Source organism: Coptis chinensis, chromosome 7 (assembly GCF_015680905.1).
Source record: "Coptis chinensis isolate HL-2020 chromosome 7, ASM1568090v1, whole genome shotgun sequence".
NCBI lineage: Eukaryota > Viridiplantae > Streptophyta > Magnoliopsida > Ranunculales > Ranunculaceae > Coptis > Coptis chinensis.
Window position 1 is genome coordinate 26,313,448 of NC_141462.1, and position 15,130 is coordinate 26,328,577.

The 15,130-nt window shown below is 42.8% G+C and overlaps 1 pseudogene; it reads left to right on the forward strand.

Annotated features, from left to right (window-relative positions):
• Positions 1-3,716: 3,716 nt before the first annotated feature.
• LOC147486846 (putative pentatricopeptide repeat-containing protein At1g02420 pseudogene) lies at positions 3,717-5,515 on the forward strand (annotated as a pseudogene).
• The last annotated feature ends 9,615 nt before the right edge of the window (positions 5,516-15,130 follow it).

The following is a 15,130-nucleotide window of genomic DNA, read 5'->3' on the forward strand; positions in this document are numbered from 1 at the left end:
TAAATATCCAATCCCATTAAGATTTGGACATGGCGATAATGGAGATTATTTCCAACCTGCCTTGTTCGATCTCCTCCATTTTCTGTGAACTTGATCCCTTTTGAAAGACTAAGTGAAGAAGAAACAGACTGGTACGTATCACGTTTAGCAGAGACTTAACCTCAGGTCATGGTTAGGACTTCGGAGTTGATACCAAATGAGTATGGAGGACCTTCTTGAATTGGTTGTCCAGGGGTTCTTGCTTAAACCCTGACCAACCAACAATGAGGAAAATTTCTGGTAAATCTCCAATCCCATTGACTTTTGACATGGAGAAATGAACTTTTTTTACTCAACTCATTTCAGTCCATTTTGTATCAACCTTTTCAGAAGACACGTGAAAAACAACCAGGGAATGAATGTGATTAAGCAAAATAAAAACAATAACTCCCTACCATAAGGAGAACTGATCGAGATGGATTAGAATTGGACTCGGGATGCACATATGCTGCTGTGTCATTATCCTGTCAAAAGAATTTGTTTGCGGCAGATTTCATTTAAGGTATGTGTGTGGTGTGAGCATTTAAAGTGGTAAAGATGTTTCCCTATCTGAATTCAGAATGCTGCCCAAAATCCTAATTCCTGTCAAAGGGCCAAACCCTAATTATGATTTGTTCTGTTTTTGGTTATGTTCCAATAATTGTTGTACCCTTTTTTTACGTTATATCTTTTGAATAAGAATTAAACGGGGTATCTTAATTTTGAGAATTGACTATGACAGTAATGGTTTTGAGAATTCCTGAATCTATAATCTCGAAAAATTTAGTTCGAACTTTGACAGAAGGGGTTTCGAGAATTCATGAATCTACAATATAGAGAACGTACAAAAGACACATATACATACATTGGGGCAAATACAAAAATCAGCAAGATACAACCTATACAACATCATTGATCTAAGAGAGCTAGACTATTGCAATACAGAGTGTAGATTTTGACTTCCTAAAGTTCCACCTTGAGTAAAGTTTTGAGCATCTCAAGGGCGATTTTTGAAAGGTCTATGCATTCTTTCGTAGGGGACTAGGGGGCAACAAACCAAACTACAAATGCATGTATGAACTTTTAAGCATCAGACCAAACAATATCCAATTCCCCCCAGTTGTTACGAGGCACGCCCAAGCTTTCCCATGCAGTCCTTGATGCATCCACAATATTGTTAGGACATGGGGACTGGTAGTCATGGTCACTATCACACCCCATAGTTGAGTCACACTCATCGACTACCATGGCCACCACACTGTGACCATTAGCACTGATTGTTATGTTCTTATTGCACCTGCTCTCGTGGTTGAACCATCCAGTTGAGAGTGCTACTACGGGTTTGTCATATGATTGGTATTGATTGTCACATTCTGATGGGCCACCACCATTTCCTCCCTTCTGAAAACTGTTGAGTGTCAGAACTCAGGAGTGTTGGGAGATTTCACTAGAAAGTCACACCTCAATCTAGCTACTTTCTATCCCAAATGATTTCAACTTGGAGCTCACACCAAGAAAATCACCCACCCAAGACTTTGGTAGTTATCACAACAAACTCAAACAAGCAAAGCCACTAATTTATCATCACCCATAACAAGCAAACAATAAATAAGGAAGTAAATATGCAAAGAGACACAAAGATTTAGGTAGTTCGGTAAATATTACCTACATCCACACAAGAGCCGAGTTTTCTTTATAGCAAAGATTGGAGAGTTTACAAGAGATATCAAGAATCAAGAACAAGAAGCCTCACTCAAACCCTAGCTCAATAGAGCTCCCATAATACCCAAGAAATGAATCTCTCAAAAGTTTTCTCAAAACCTTATTCTATTTCTTTTATATAGGTACATATAAAAAAATGTGAGAAAATGAGCTTTGGGCCGAAATTTTGAAAATCAGAGAAAATTTCGGAAAGGATGAGTGCCGGTGCGCCCTGTCCAAAGCATGGTTGAGCGTGGGTCGTGCCCGACTTCCCTAACTTCCAGTGATTTGAGCGCAGGTCGCGCCTCCTCCAAGACTAATCCGAGCGCAGGGTGCACTCCTTTCTCCAAACTGAAAGTCAAGATCGCGGCATCGGACACTGGAGTAAAGCTCGACAGTTCCACAAACCTAACAATCTCCCACTTGAAACCTTCGAGATTCTACATGTACATCACATCTCAATTGTAACAACTCAATCCAAGTCCAATTTACTAATGAAACACTCGGCTCATCCATCATGGTCTTCAAGCAAGAAGACCCACCGAAGTTGAACATAACTTCAACTTCTCAGTAGGCACGGTCTTGGTCAACATATCCGCCGGATTCTCACTCCCTTGGATCTTCTTAAGTGCCAAAACCTCATCCTCCAATAGAGATCGGATAAAATGATACCGGAGACCAATGTGCTTAGTCCTAGAATGAAAGGCGGAATTCTTAGCAAGATGTATAGCACTCTGACTGTCACTGTGTAACACACTCCTCTCTTGCTTCATCCCAAGCTCTTCCATCAATCCTTGTAACCAAATCATCTCTTTGCTTGCCTCTGTAACGGCCACATACTCTGCTTCTGTGGTAGACAAAGCAATGATCTTCTGTAACTGAGAAATCCAACTCACTGTAGTAGCACCTACTGTAAAGACATAACCATTAGTGTTTCTTCTGCGATCTACCTCACCTACAAAATCGACATCCACATACCCTTGTAAGTTCACAACACCCCTTCCATAACATAGGCATTTCTCTGTAGTACCTCTCAGATATCTCAATATCCACTTCACGTCTTCCCAATGTTGCTTGCCAGGTGTAGTAGCCATATTCAGGGATGCATCACATAAGTACTGGCCCAAGAGATAAGGCCCATACCATAGTATGTATTGGGCCCAGAGAATAGGCCCAGGACCATACTATGCCCCATGAGTAAAACCTAAGAGAGGGATATAAAAAGGAAAGGAGGGAGGAAGAAAGAAGGGGGGCAATCAATGGAGGCATAGGGTGAGGAGAGATAGGTGAACTACGGCGGCTTGATCCCGAGATGGGTACATAGGCAACCGAATTGGTGCAGCCGATCCAAAATATAGAGTGAATTTGAATAAAGTTAGAACATTATCGAGATTGGCGGTAATGTGGTTGTAACAAATGGCGCCGTCTGTGGGGACCCGATTTCAAACTTCTAGCCGTCAAGTTCTAATAACAGCTCACTACTATTCACTACTATTCGAGCCGTCATGTCCAATATTCAGTGATCGAAACCCATCAAAACTAGCCCAAACACTCACCTGGGCGTGATGATCAGCAAAATCCACTACCCCATCTTCCGTTTCCATAATCAAAGCAGACATTTCATACCCATCTTCACTTTAAACCTTTTAATAAATCCAAGCAATTTGTTTTAAAGCGTGTTGGACCGGTTAATCTTTACAATGAGCGGTTATGTCAATTTATGTGGAAACTTGTTGAGTTTATTTAGATGTATGGGGTGAACCTGAGATTATGAAGAAAATGGAAGTGAGATATCACGGAAAAGCGGTGACGAAAGGGTCGTTGGTGGCTTCGACAGGTGGGTTTGAGTCAAGTCAAGCGGAATTGGGGCTTATGTTTTCAGTGTGAACAGTGGGTACCGCCTTCGGTGTCGTATAAGATTGAGGCATAATTGAGTTTGGAGCCTGAGAAGAGTATTGTTGGGAATTTCGGGATGTATTGAGTTTGGAGTGAAGCGTATGGGTGATCTAGACATTAAACCATTTCGAATAGCACGTTATCGAAAATATCCTTCTAATATTGCTGATGACAAAGCAGCTCAACTTTGTTCTTTATGGCAAGCTCGTTTGGGAGACTCTAATTGGTATCCGTTTAAAGTTGTTCACTGCGGTACGGATGAGGAAGAGGAACATGAGTTAGTAATCGATGAAGAGGATAAGAAGCTGAATGGTCTCAACGAAGATTTTGGCTCTGAGGTCTACGAAATCGGGTGTACTTCTCTGAAGGAGCTGAATGAATATAATCCTAGTGGTCGTTATGTGGTAGAGGAGCTATGGAACTTCAAGGAAAACCATAAAGCATCTCTGAAGGAGGCTATCACTTTGTTGCTGAAGATGTTGCCTAACTAGCAAACTTGATGGTGGAATAGAATTCCTTTATTTTAGGTCTGTGGTTAGTTTTGGAAATATTTTGTGTGTATGGTTGGGACTTGGGAGTTGGGCCTTCAGCTGTAACCGTTTTTGGTAGATCCGGTAGTGTTAACTACTAGAAAGCGGTAACGGGCGGAACTTCTGTAGTTAAGTAGATCTGTTGCTGGGAGTGAATTAGTTTCATTTTGGCTCTTATATGCTACTGGTGGAAATGATTTTGGCTGGTTTAAACTTTGATATATATGATGTGGTCGATATTGGAGCTATGGGTATTGTTTTTGGTTGAGATGGTTGGTGGTTTTAGGAGTGAGTTTAGTAGCACTAATGGTGGAGCAAAATTCCAATTTCTCCCGAAATCTTATTTCGTTCAATCACCAAAACTTTACAGATTCCACATAGTTAACAGTTCTGAGTCAACTCAAGACTTGAAAGACTCACTCAAGTCAACTCAAATCTACTTATCAAACTCGTTATTTGGTGGGGTCTTAAAAAGGAAACTGAAGGGTTTTTTGAAGAGATGTGGGAGTTGGGGGTTAAGCCTGACGTGGGTTCGTATAATTGTTTGGTTGATGTGTACTTCAAGAAGATGATAGGGAAATTGGTAGGGCGTTAAAGGTGATTGAGAAGATGAGAGATGGAGGAAGGACTCCTGATGTTTATACGTACACGAGCATTATCGGTGGATTAGGGTTGGTTGGTCAGCCGGATAAAGCAAGAGGCGTGTTGAAGGAGAGGATGAAGTAGGGATGTTACCTTGATACTGCTGCATATAATGTTGTGATAAGGAATTTCTGCATAGCGAAGAGGGTCATGGATGCTTGTACCTTGATGGATGAGATGGTACGTAAGGGCTTGTGTCCAAATGCTATAACTTGTAGCTTATTCTTTAGGATTTTCTATTGGTCGAATGACTTTGGGCAGCTCCTGGAATTTGTGTAAGAGAATGATGGATGTTGGATGTCTGCCGAATACACAGTCTTGTATGTTTCTTATTAGATTGTGTAAGAAACAAGAGAAGGTGCAGATGGCTCTGGTGCTGTGGAAGGACATGGTGGAGAAGGGGTTTGGGTCGTATATTTTGGTCTCTGATGTGTTGCTTGATTTGCTTTTTGATCTGGGGAAGTTTGAAGAAGCTGATAACTGTTTCTTGCAGATGGTTGAGAAGGGGCATAAGCCAAGTAATGTCTCATTTAGGAGAATCAAGGTACTAATGGAACTTGCCAACAGGCATGAGACTCTTAAAATCTTGTCGAAGAAGATGGGTATGTTCTGGCCAATAGTCCAGGAGCGCGGCAGGATAGAGAGAGAGGCACCCTGGCCTACTTTTGAGCTTCGGTTATGGCTCCATTGTTGATTGGTCTAGTTTAAGGATTTGGATGAACAACTGATTCTCAGCTGCTGCCCTCGGTTGCTGTTGCAAGGAAGCACTACAGGAGTGGAGGTCTCGAAAAGATTATATGGTTGGCAGCAAGCTCCTGTGCCAAAGATGTGTAACATTTATGTAGTTTATGATAGGACGAAAGGGACCAAGATGAAAGAGGAAGAACAGAATCTAAGCAAGAATTTCTTAATTGTGGTCATGGACAATGCTTCAGAATTTCTCGTAGATGGTAGTGGTTGTTTCATGTCTCAAAGTGTGCCAGGAAATAGGATCTTACATGTTGAAGTAGGTTGTTGTGTCTGATTTGGGGAGAATTCCTATACTTATGGTTGTTCGTCAAGTCTCGGACAACATAGCTTTGATCTATCTGATCAGAAACAGCTATCCAGTTCTGATATCCTTTTCAGCAGAAGCTTACTTTTCACAGCTTGACGAACTAATGGATTGTTTAGATCTTCATGTGGGTAGGGTCTTTACTGATGAGTGGAGTTGCCGACCCTATTTAAAAATTCCTTTGCAGGTCGCACCTTGGATGCATGGTTCATGGAAGTGTCCTAAATTGCAGTATGATTATACATATGTTGACATGCATTGCTTGGATATAACGCAAGAAATCCGTTACACAGAATCGGATTGCCGCTTCACAAGACGATGAAGGGCTGATTGTGTTGGCGAATGATTGAAAATATCACTAGGTGGGAGAGAAAAAATGGGGCCGCCAACACTATTTTGGGTTTGCGAAAACCAGATAAAGAGGGCACCTTTCCAGAGAACAGGGAAAAGAAGTCGTAACAGAGAGAGGAGGAGGTTCGAGTCGAGATCGGGTGTGTGAAAGAGAGAGCTCAGAGGCGCAAGCGGTCGCCTTAGTAAGACCCAAGTGCATAGAGACCCAAGTGCTAACGCCATGAAGGCCTCGATCGCGGTTATCAAGGGTGAAATGGCTGAGGAAACAAGGGCAATGGAAAGAATGTCAAAGATCCGAATGGTGTTGGGTGCTAGACAATTTGAGGAATGAGAAGTCCCCCAACCGGCGACAACCCGTTGAGCCCGCGGAGTAGGATGAGCCCTCCGCGGATCAGAGATGCTAGAGATACATGGTGCAATGAGAGAGCCCCAACCAGCGACAACCCGGTCGAGCCCGCGGAGTGGGATGAGCCCTCCGCAGATACATGGGGCAATGAGAGAGCCCCAACCAGCGACAACCCGGTCGAGCCCGCGGAGTGGGATGAGCCCTCCGCAAATACATGGGGTAATGAGAGAGCCCCAACCAGCGACAACCCGGTCGAGCCCGCGGAGTGGGATGAGCCCTCCGCGGATCAGAGATGCTAGAGATACATGGGGCAATGAGAGAGCCCCAGCAAGCGAGAGCCCGAGGGAGCCCGCGGAGTGGGATAAGCCCTTCACGGGACAGAAAGGCAAGAGACAGGTAGGTCAAAGAGAGTAGCCCCAGAGCCTGGTTGAGCCGTAGGTCGGAGATACAAGAGATATGCGGACATGAGATTTGAATCAAATATGGGAGCAAGCTGAGTTGCCCCTCATCAGACTCCACTCCTTAGCAGAGATAGCGGGGGTGATGAGCCCTTCGCGGACATGAGATCTGAGTCAAACCTGGGGGGCAAGCTGAGTTGCCCCTCATCCGACTTTCCACTCCAGAGCAGAGACAGTGGGGTGGATGAGCCCTCTGCGGACATGAGATCCGAGTCAAACCTGGGGGCAAGCAGAGTTGCCCCTCATCAGACTCTACTCCAGAGCAGAGATAGCGGGGGGGATGAGCCCTCTGCGGACATGAGATCCTAATCAGACTTGGGGGCAAACAGAGTGGCCCCTCAATAGACTCCACTTTAGAGTAGAGACAGTGGGGGATGAGCCCTCCGTGAGCCGGAGTTCCAGAAGGAATAATACTATTGAATTCTACAAAAGAGAAATAGAGGGGAGGAGGCCTTTTGCGGACGGGATATCGAATTCCATGAGTAAGTGCAAGGGGGATGAGACCCTTGGCGGATACAATGTTGAGTCCTACGAAAGGGAAATGAAAGGGTGAGACACTCCGCGGACATGATAAGGATTTCTATGAAGGAGAGCTTCTGACAGGGCTGAGACACTCCGCGGACATAGTGGTGAGTTCTCTGAAGGAGAGATGGTGGCTGAGGAGATACACTCCGCAGACAGGGCAGTGAGTTTCGAGAAGGAGAGCAGGTGGCTGGGGAAGGCATACCGCTGATATGGTAGTGAGTTCTATGTGAGAGGTGTTGGCTGGGATGAGACACATCGTGGGCATGGTATCGAGTTGAATGGAGAGAGCGAAGGGGATGTGATCCTTCGTGGATACGTTAATGGGGTATATGAACGAGAACTGATGGATTGAGTACTTCACAGACATACAGTCCAGTAGCAGAGTACATGGATATGAAATGTCCTGAGGAGGAGAAAACTTCGTACAGTCATAGGATACTGTGGATATCTAGAGTTCAAAGAGAGAGACAAGAAAGTTTGAAGACTTCTCGGGTCCGCCGTCGTCATCGTCGCCGAACCCGAGAGGGGGCAAATGTAGTAGCCATATTCAGGGATACATCACATAAGTACTGGCCCAAGAGATAAGGCCCATACCATAGTATGTATTGGGCCCAGAGAATAGGCCCAGGACCATACTATGCCCCATGAGTAAAACCTAAGAGAGGGATATAAAAAGGAAAGGAGGGAGGAAGAAAGAAGGGGGGGCAATCAATGGAGGCATAGAAGGGTGAGGAGAGATAGGTGAACTACGGCGGCTTGATCCGAGATGGGTACGTAGGCAACCGAATTGGTGCAGCCAATCCAAAATATAGAGTGAATTTGAATAAAGTTAGAACATTATCGAGATTGGCGGTAATGTGGTTGTAACACCAGGATTAGACATAAATCTACTGACAGCTCCCACTGCTTGGGCTATATCCGGACGCGTGCAAACCATGGCATACATAAGACTTCCAATGGCAGAGGCATATGGTACCTTAGCCATGAAGTTTCTTTTCTCAACAGTCTTGGGAGAGTGTTCCTTGGACAACTTGAAGTGGACTGCCAAAGGTGTGCAAACTGATTTCGCACCACCCATGTTGAACATCTTCAATACCTTCTCAACATACTCAACCTGAGACAACTCCAGAATACCTTTCTGCCTATCTCTTCTGATCCTCATCCCTAGAATCTGTTTCGCTGCACCCAAGTCTTTCATAGAGAACTCACTTGCCAACTTCTCTTTCAATCTCCCAATTTCTGACATATCAGAACTCGCTACTAACATATCATCAACATATAGCAATAGGATGACGTAGCTGGAGTCAAACCTCTTGAAATAGCAACAATGGTCAGCGTTGCACTTATAGTAGCCATTTCCTTGCATGAAGTTATCAAACTTCCTGTACCACTGCATAGGGGCTTGTTTCAAACCATACAAACTCTTTCTGAGCCTGCATACCATATTCTCTTTACCCTTCTTGATGAAACCCTCCGTTTGCTGCATGTAAATTTCCTCAACTAGGTCACCATAGAGGAAGGCAGTTTTAATATCCAACTGCTCAAGATACAAATCTTCCGCTACAACAATACTCAACACTGACCGAATAGTATTCAGTTTCACCACTGGGGAGAATATCTCTGTGAAGTCAACGCCTGCTTTTTGCTGAAAACCCTTGACTACTAGCCTCGCTTTGTATCTCTGGGAACCATTATGTTCCTCTTTGACTCTAAACACCCATTTGTTCTCTAGAGCCTTCTTGCCCATGGGTAGTTTGGCTAACTCCCACGCGCTGCCATTAGAGATGAGGGACTTCATCTCATCTTGCATAGCAAGCTCCCACTTGCTTGCATCACTTTCGCCTCCAATGCTTCATCATAGCATTGAGGCTCGCCACCATCAGTAAGTAGCAAGTAATTCACATAGGTGGAGGGTGGATATCTCGTACTCGGTACACGTGGCCTGGATGTCTTCCTTGGGGCACGAGGTGGAGATGGACTCAGTGGTGTAGTATCCTCATTATTCTCTGAGTCACTACTACTGTCATCCTCTGATTATGGGGCTCCCACTATACCACGACTTACATCGAAGTCTTCCAACTCAACATACTCTGTACCCGATTCCTTGGTTTGTGCTTCATCTCTGTCCTTGTACATCACCTTCTCATTAAACACAACATCTCTACTATGAATGATTTTCCGATTTTGATAATCCTAAAAGCGATACCCAAAATCATCACCGCCATAGCCGATAAAGGTGCACTTTAGTGACTTAGCATCAAGCTTGCTTCTAGCTTGGTCACTAATGTGGACATAGGACACACAACCAAACACCTTCAAATGGGAAAGGTTCACATCCTTCCTACTCCACACTTCCTCTAGAATCTTAAAATCCAAAGGCACTGATGGTCCTTTATCGATCAGGTAAGCTGCTGTGCTAACACTTTCTGCCCAAAACTGCTTGGGCAAGCCTGCTAGTGTACGCATACACCTAGCTCTCTCTATCAGTGTTCTATTCATCCACTCTATAACCCCATTCTGCTGAGGTGTCCCTGGCAAAGTCTTTTCTATCTTGATGCCATTGTCAGCACAGTACTTCTTCAAATTTGAATCTTCATACTCTCCACCGTTGTCAGATCTCAGCTTCTTTATTTTCAAGCTTGTCTCATTCTCAACCACGGCCTTCCAAGTCTTGAACACTTCAAATACTTCTGACTTGTGTCTTAAAAAATAGACCCACGCCTTCCTAGTATGATCATCAATGAAAGTCACAAAATATAACTTTCCGCCAAGTGAAGAGACATTAGGTGGCCCCCAGACATCTGTATGAATCAACTCAAGCCTTTTAGCTTTCGGAGTCTGACCCATTCTCTGAAAACTCACCCGCTTCTGCTTTCCAAATACGCAATTTTCATAGAAGTCAATTTCAGTCGACTGTAACTTTGGGAGTTTACCAGAAGACTGAAGGATTTTCATTCATTTCTCACTCATCTGACCAAGTCTGCGGTGCCAAACATTCGGATCCTCTTTGCCATGTGCCACGGCAATCGACTCATACCCATGTGTAGTCATGTAGAGAGTACCATCTTTCTTACCATTTGCAATAGCCAATGAACCCTTCGAGACCTTCCAAGTGTTACCGGTGAAGACTGTAACAAATCCTTCACTCACCAATTGCCCCACAGAAATCAAATTCTTCCTCAAATCCGGAACATGTCTGACGTCCCTCAATAACCATGACGAGTTATTCATCTTGACATACATGTCACCTTTGCCGACAATGTCACAAGGTTGGTCATCACCAAGAAAGACCGTTCCAAGGTCACCTTCGGTGTAGTTCTTGAGAAACTCTCGATGTGAGATAGCATGGAAAGATACGCCGGAATTAAGTACCCAAGACTCCTTCTTTTGCTCCATCGAACATATTAAGGCATCATCTACCATCTCAACAACATTAGCTTCTTGATTATTTTTCTTGTTCTTGTTAATGTTGTTGTTGTTTCTTGGTGCCAAGCAATTGGGACTATAGTGGTCAGGCCTACCACAGTTGTAGCATACAACTTCACTTAAGTATCGAGGTTTGTGTTCAACGCTTTGCAATCGAGGGGCTTTAGATTTTGATCTCCCCCTCCACTTTTTCTTACCATGACTCCTGTTTGAATTTCTTCCCCTACTTTCAGTGCTCAATGCCGACCCTGAAGTTGACCCCGAAGATGAAGGACAATCCTGTCTCCAGATTTCCTCGGTTAGTACCATACTAACAATGTGCTCAAACTTCAACTTGGTCATTCCCGCAGAGCCACTAATAGCCGCCATCGTCGCCTTCCAACTTGGAGGCAATTGTCCAAGTATCGCCAAAGCTAATACCTCATCACTAAATGTAATCTCAACCGACTCCAATTGGTCATTAGTTTGGTTGAATTCATTTAGGTGATCATTAAAGGAGGTCCCTTCCGACATTCTTAAACTAAATAGCTTGGTGATCAAATAGACTTTGTTCGCAGCCGAGGGTTGTTCATACATTGTAGTAAGTACCTCCATGAGAGACTTCGCCGTTTTCTCAGTCTTAATGTTGAAGGCTACCGACTTCAAAAGACTCAATCGGATTGTGGCCAAGGCCTTTCTATCTTGCAAATCCCATATACCTTGCGGAATCTCATCGGGCTTCTCACTTATCAATGTTTCCATCAAATCCTTTTGATAGAGTACGTCCTCGATTTGTATCTTCCAATAGCCGAAGTTTGTTCCGTCAAACTTCTCTATCTTGTAGCTTTCCTTTTCGGTTGTCATGACTTCCACTTGAACCAACACAACAGTGGAATACCTCTCAGAGGAATTTCTTCAAACACCTAGCTCTTAATGCTAAAGGTGGAGTCTTTCCTCACACACCTTGTTACAAAGATTCAAAACCGTGCTCTGATACCACTTGCTGGGAGATTTCACTAGAAAGTCACACCTCAATCTAGCTACTTTCTATCCCAAATGATTTCAACTTCGAGCTCACACCAAGAAAATAACCCACCTAAGACTTTGGTAGTTATCACAACAAACTCAAACAAGCAAAGCCACTAATTTATCATCACCCATAACAAGCAAACAATAAATAAGGAAGTAAATATGCAAAGATCGAGACACAAAGATTTAGGTGGTTCGGTAAATGTTACCTACATCCACACAAGAGCCAAGTTTCTTTTATAGCAAAGATTGGAGAGTTTACAAGAGATATCAAGAATTAAGAACAAGAGGCCTCACTCAAACCTTAGCTCAATAGAGCTCCCACAATACCCAAGAAATGAATCTCTCAAAAGTTTTCTCAAAACCCTATTCTATTTCCTTTATATAGGTACACATAGAAAAAGGTGAGAAAATGGGCTTTGGGCCGAAATTTCAAAAATCAGAAAAAATTTCGGAAAGCATGAGCGCAGGTGCGCCCTGTCCAAAGCATGGTTGAGCGTGGGTCGCGCCCGACTTCCCTGACTTCCAGTGATTTGAGTGCAGGTCGCGCCTCCTCCAAGACCAATTCGAGCGCAAGGTGCGCTCCCTTCTCCAAACTGAAAGTTGAGATCATGGCATCGGACACCGGAGCAAAGCTCGACGGTTCCACAAACGTAACAAGGAGTGCATTTAATTTGTACGACTTGAAATAGGTGGTGAGCATGTATAGATTGTGTAGAGCTCTCCTTGCACACAACAGTCTGAGTCCTTTTCCGTGTTACATTGACCAGGGGGAGGTTTCGTCCCTTTACTTGGCCACTGGGTTGGCAAGCCTGACCTTCAGTTTCAAAAAATTCTCTACTGAGAACTACAACGAGTAAAAGTACTGCACTGGAAAAGACATTCTTTGTCATATTCTTCCTCTTTACTCAATGTTCAGTGCAATTATGAAAAGAAGGTATCCAAGTGAGGCTATATTTAAGGCACAATCTGTTATGAAGGTCGTTTTCATAGGCCACAAAACAACAAATTTAATCATTTGAAATTTTCTGTTACGTTGCTGCTACATTTAAAATAAAATAGAGGAAGGTTCCCTGTAAAGAGAAAATTTATATTAACTTATGCATTCAAATCCGATCCGAACGTACGTACATCGAGAGTCCTGGAATATTATTCTCTATTAGTACTTCCAATATAACAATCTCACACTCGAGTTTTTTTTTTCTTAACAACTAACAAGTGCAAAATTGCGGTCACAGAATAGAAATCATTAGGGAAAAGGACAACGTCGTGAATATAACATATCTTGGTACGTTTAACTGAAGCAGTTTCAAATTTTCAATCATTATATGCACCAGATGCTAATTTATATCCTTTAAAACACACTTTAACATTGGTCCTCGAGAACTAAATGGTTAAGGTCTAAATGATGGCCTCACACCCTCACACATAGAGGACCTAAGACTTTGGGGGCCAAACCAAGAGCGTAACTAAACTGTTAAACAAAGAAATTCCAAAAAGTTTCAAAAAAATGTTTTGAGCATTGCTTGAAATTCGGTTTTAGCACCGTACGAGGAATCTCATTTTAAATGTCTAGTGTTTACTAAAGTAATATAGGTTATATTGTTATGGAAGAGCGGGCCCTATTTTTTGAACAAATTTTCTGGGGGCCTCAGACCCTCGCATGTGTCGACTGTCCTCAGGGCTGCCCCTACACATATTCAAAGACCTAACACCAAGTGCGACAGTTTAAATAATCTTGTGGGCTGGGAACGTCTCACTAAATAATCTTGTACGAAAATTCTTATATCTTGGTTAGCCAATGCTCATTTCTTTTTCTTTTTTAGCCTTTGACCACGGAGCCATAGTAAGGTGCATACATATTCCTTTTTAGGTGAATTCAAACCCTAAATTTGTATATTCACATTTCTAAGCTAACTGTAGTTAATTATCTTCAATCCAGTTATAAACTTGGACACTTGGTATATGTATTGCACCATAGAACTATGGGGAGACGAGAATATGGGGAAACAAATTGATCTACTGTATATAATGAATAGAAAATGGTGAATTACGTCTGGATGGAATGCATGACCAATCTCAAGTTTAAAATGAAATCGAAATAAAATAAAGAACTTCAAAAAGATTTAGGGTTTAGATAGTGATTTATCGTTGGCGCGCAGCAATGATGTGTTGGACATGACACGTACATCAGTAATCAACTGGCAATGAAGAAGAAACATACTAGAGATTAGAGAATCATATCATTCATCTCATCTCATAGGCTTATTTAGTCAGAAGTCATGCTATACTGTGCATCAAAACTTGGAGACGTACTCCATCCGTCAACACATCCCTCACCCCGCGGCCATGGTGCAAGTCTCCATTTGATCATCAACATATCCACTGCTCCCCGTGGTGTATGAAAATCCTTCCTGGTTAGGCAAAGGTTCTCGCATAAACCTTGGCACATCCAATAGTAAGGACAAATTCTGGTAAATCGCCGATCCTATTGAGTTTTGACATGGAGAACATTTTTCACTTGACTCATTCCCGTCCATTTTGTATCAACCTCTCTGATTGAGCAAAACAAGAACCAACTTCCAACAATAAAGAGAGAGGATAGATGGGGAGAATATGGACTCTGGATGCATATTGTTCTACGTTACACATCCAATTTATAGATTAATATCAGAACCCTGTTACAAAATCATATGCTGGTGTGTCACTCTCCTATCCACAAAATTCGATTTGCAGATTTCATTTGAGGTATGTGTGTGGTGTGAGCATTAAAATGTTGCCCTAAATCCTAATTGCTGTCAAATGGCTTCTATTTTTGGCTATGCTTCAATGTTGTTCCCTTTTTTTCCTTTTATCTTTTGAATGTGAATTAAAGGGGGTATCGTAACCTTGAGAATTAAATATGACAGTAGGGGTTTCGACAATTCATGAATCCATAACAGAGAAATTTGAACTTTGAACTTTGAACTTCAAATTTAGTACGTAAGAGTTAAGACATACACATATAAACCGACCTACAGATCATCTCTGAGAGAGCTAGTGTGTTGCAAATTCTCAGAGTGTAGATGTTGGCCTCTTCAGGTTACACCATTGAGAAGAGTTTTGAGTATCTCAAGGTGGATTCTTGAAAGATCAAGCATAAATTATTTAGTAGACTGCAGCACTCTCCGATCCT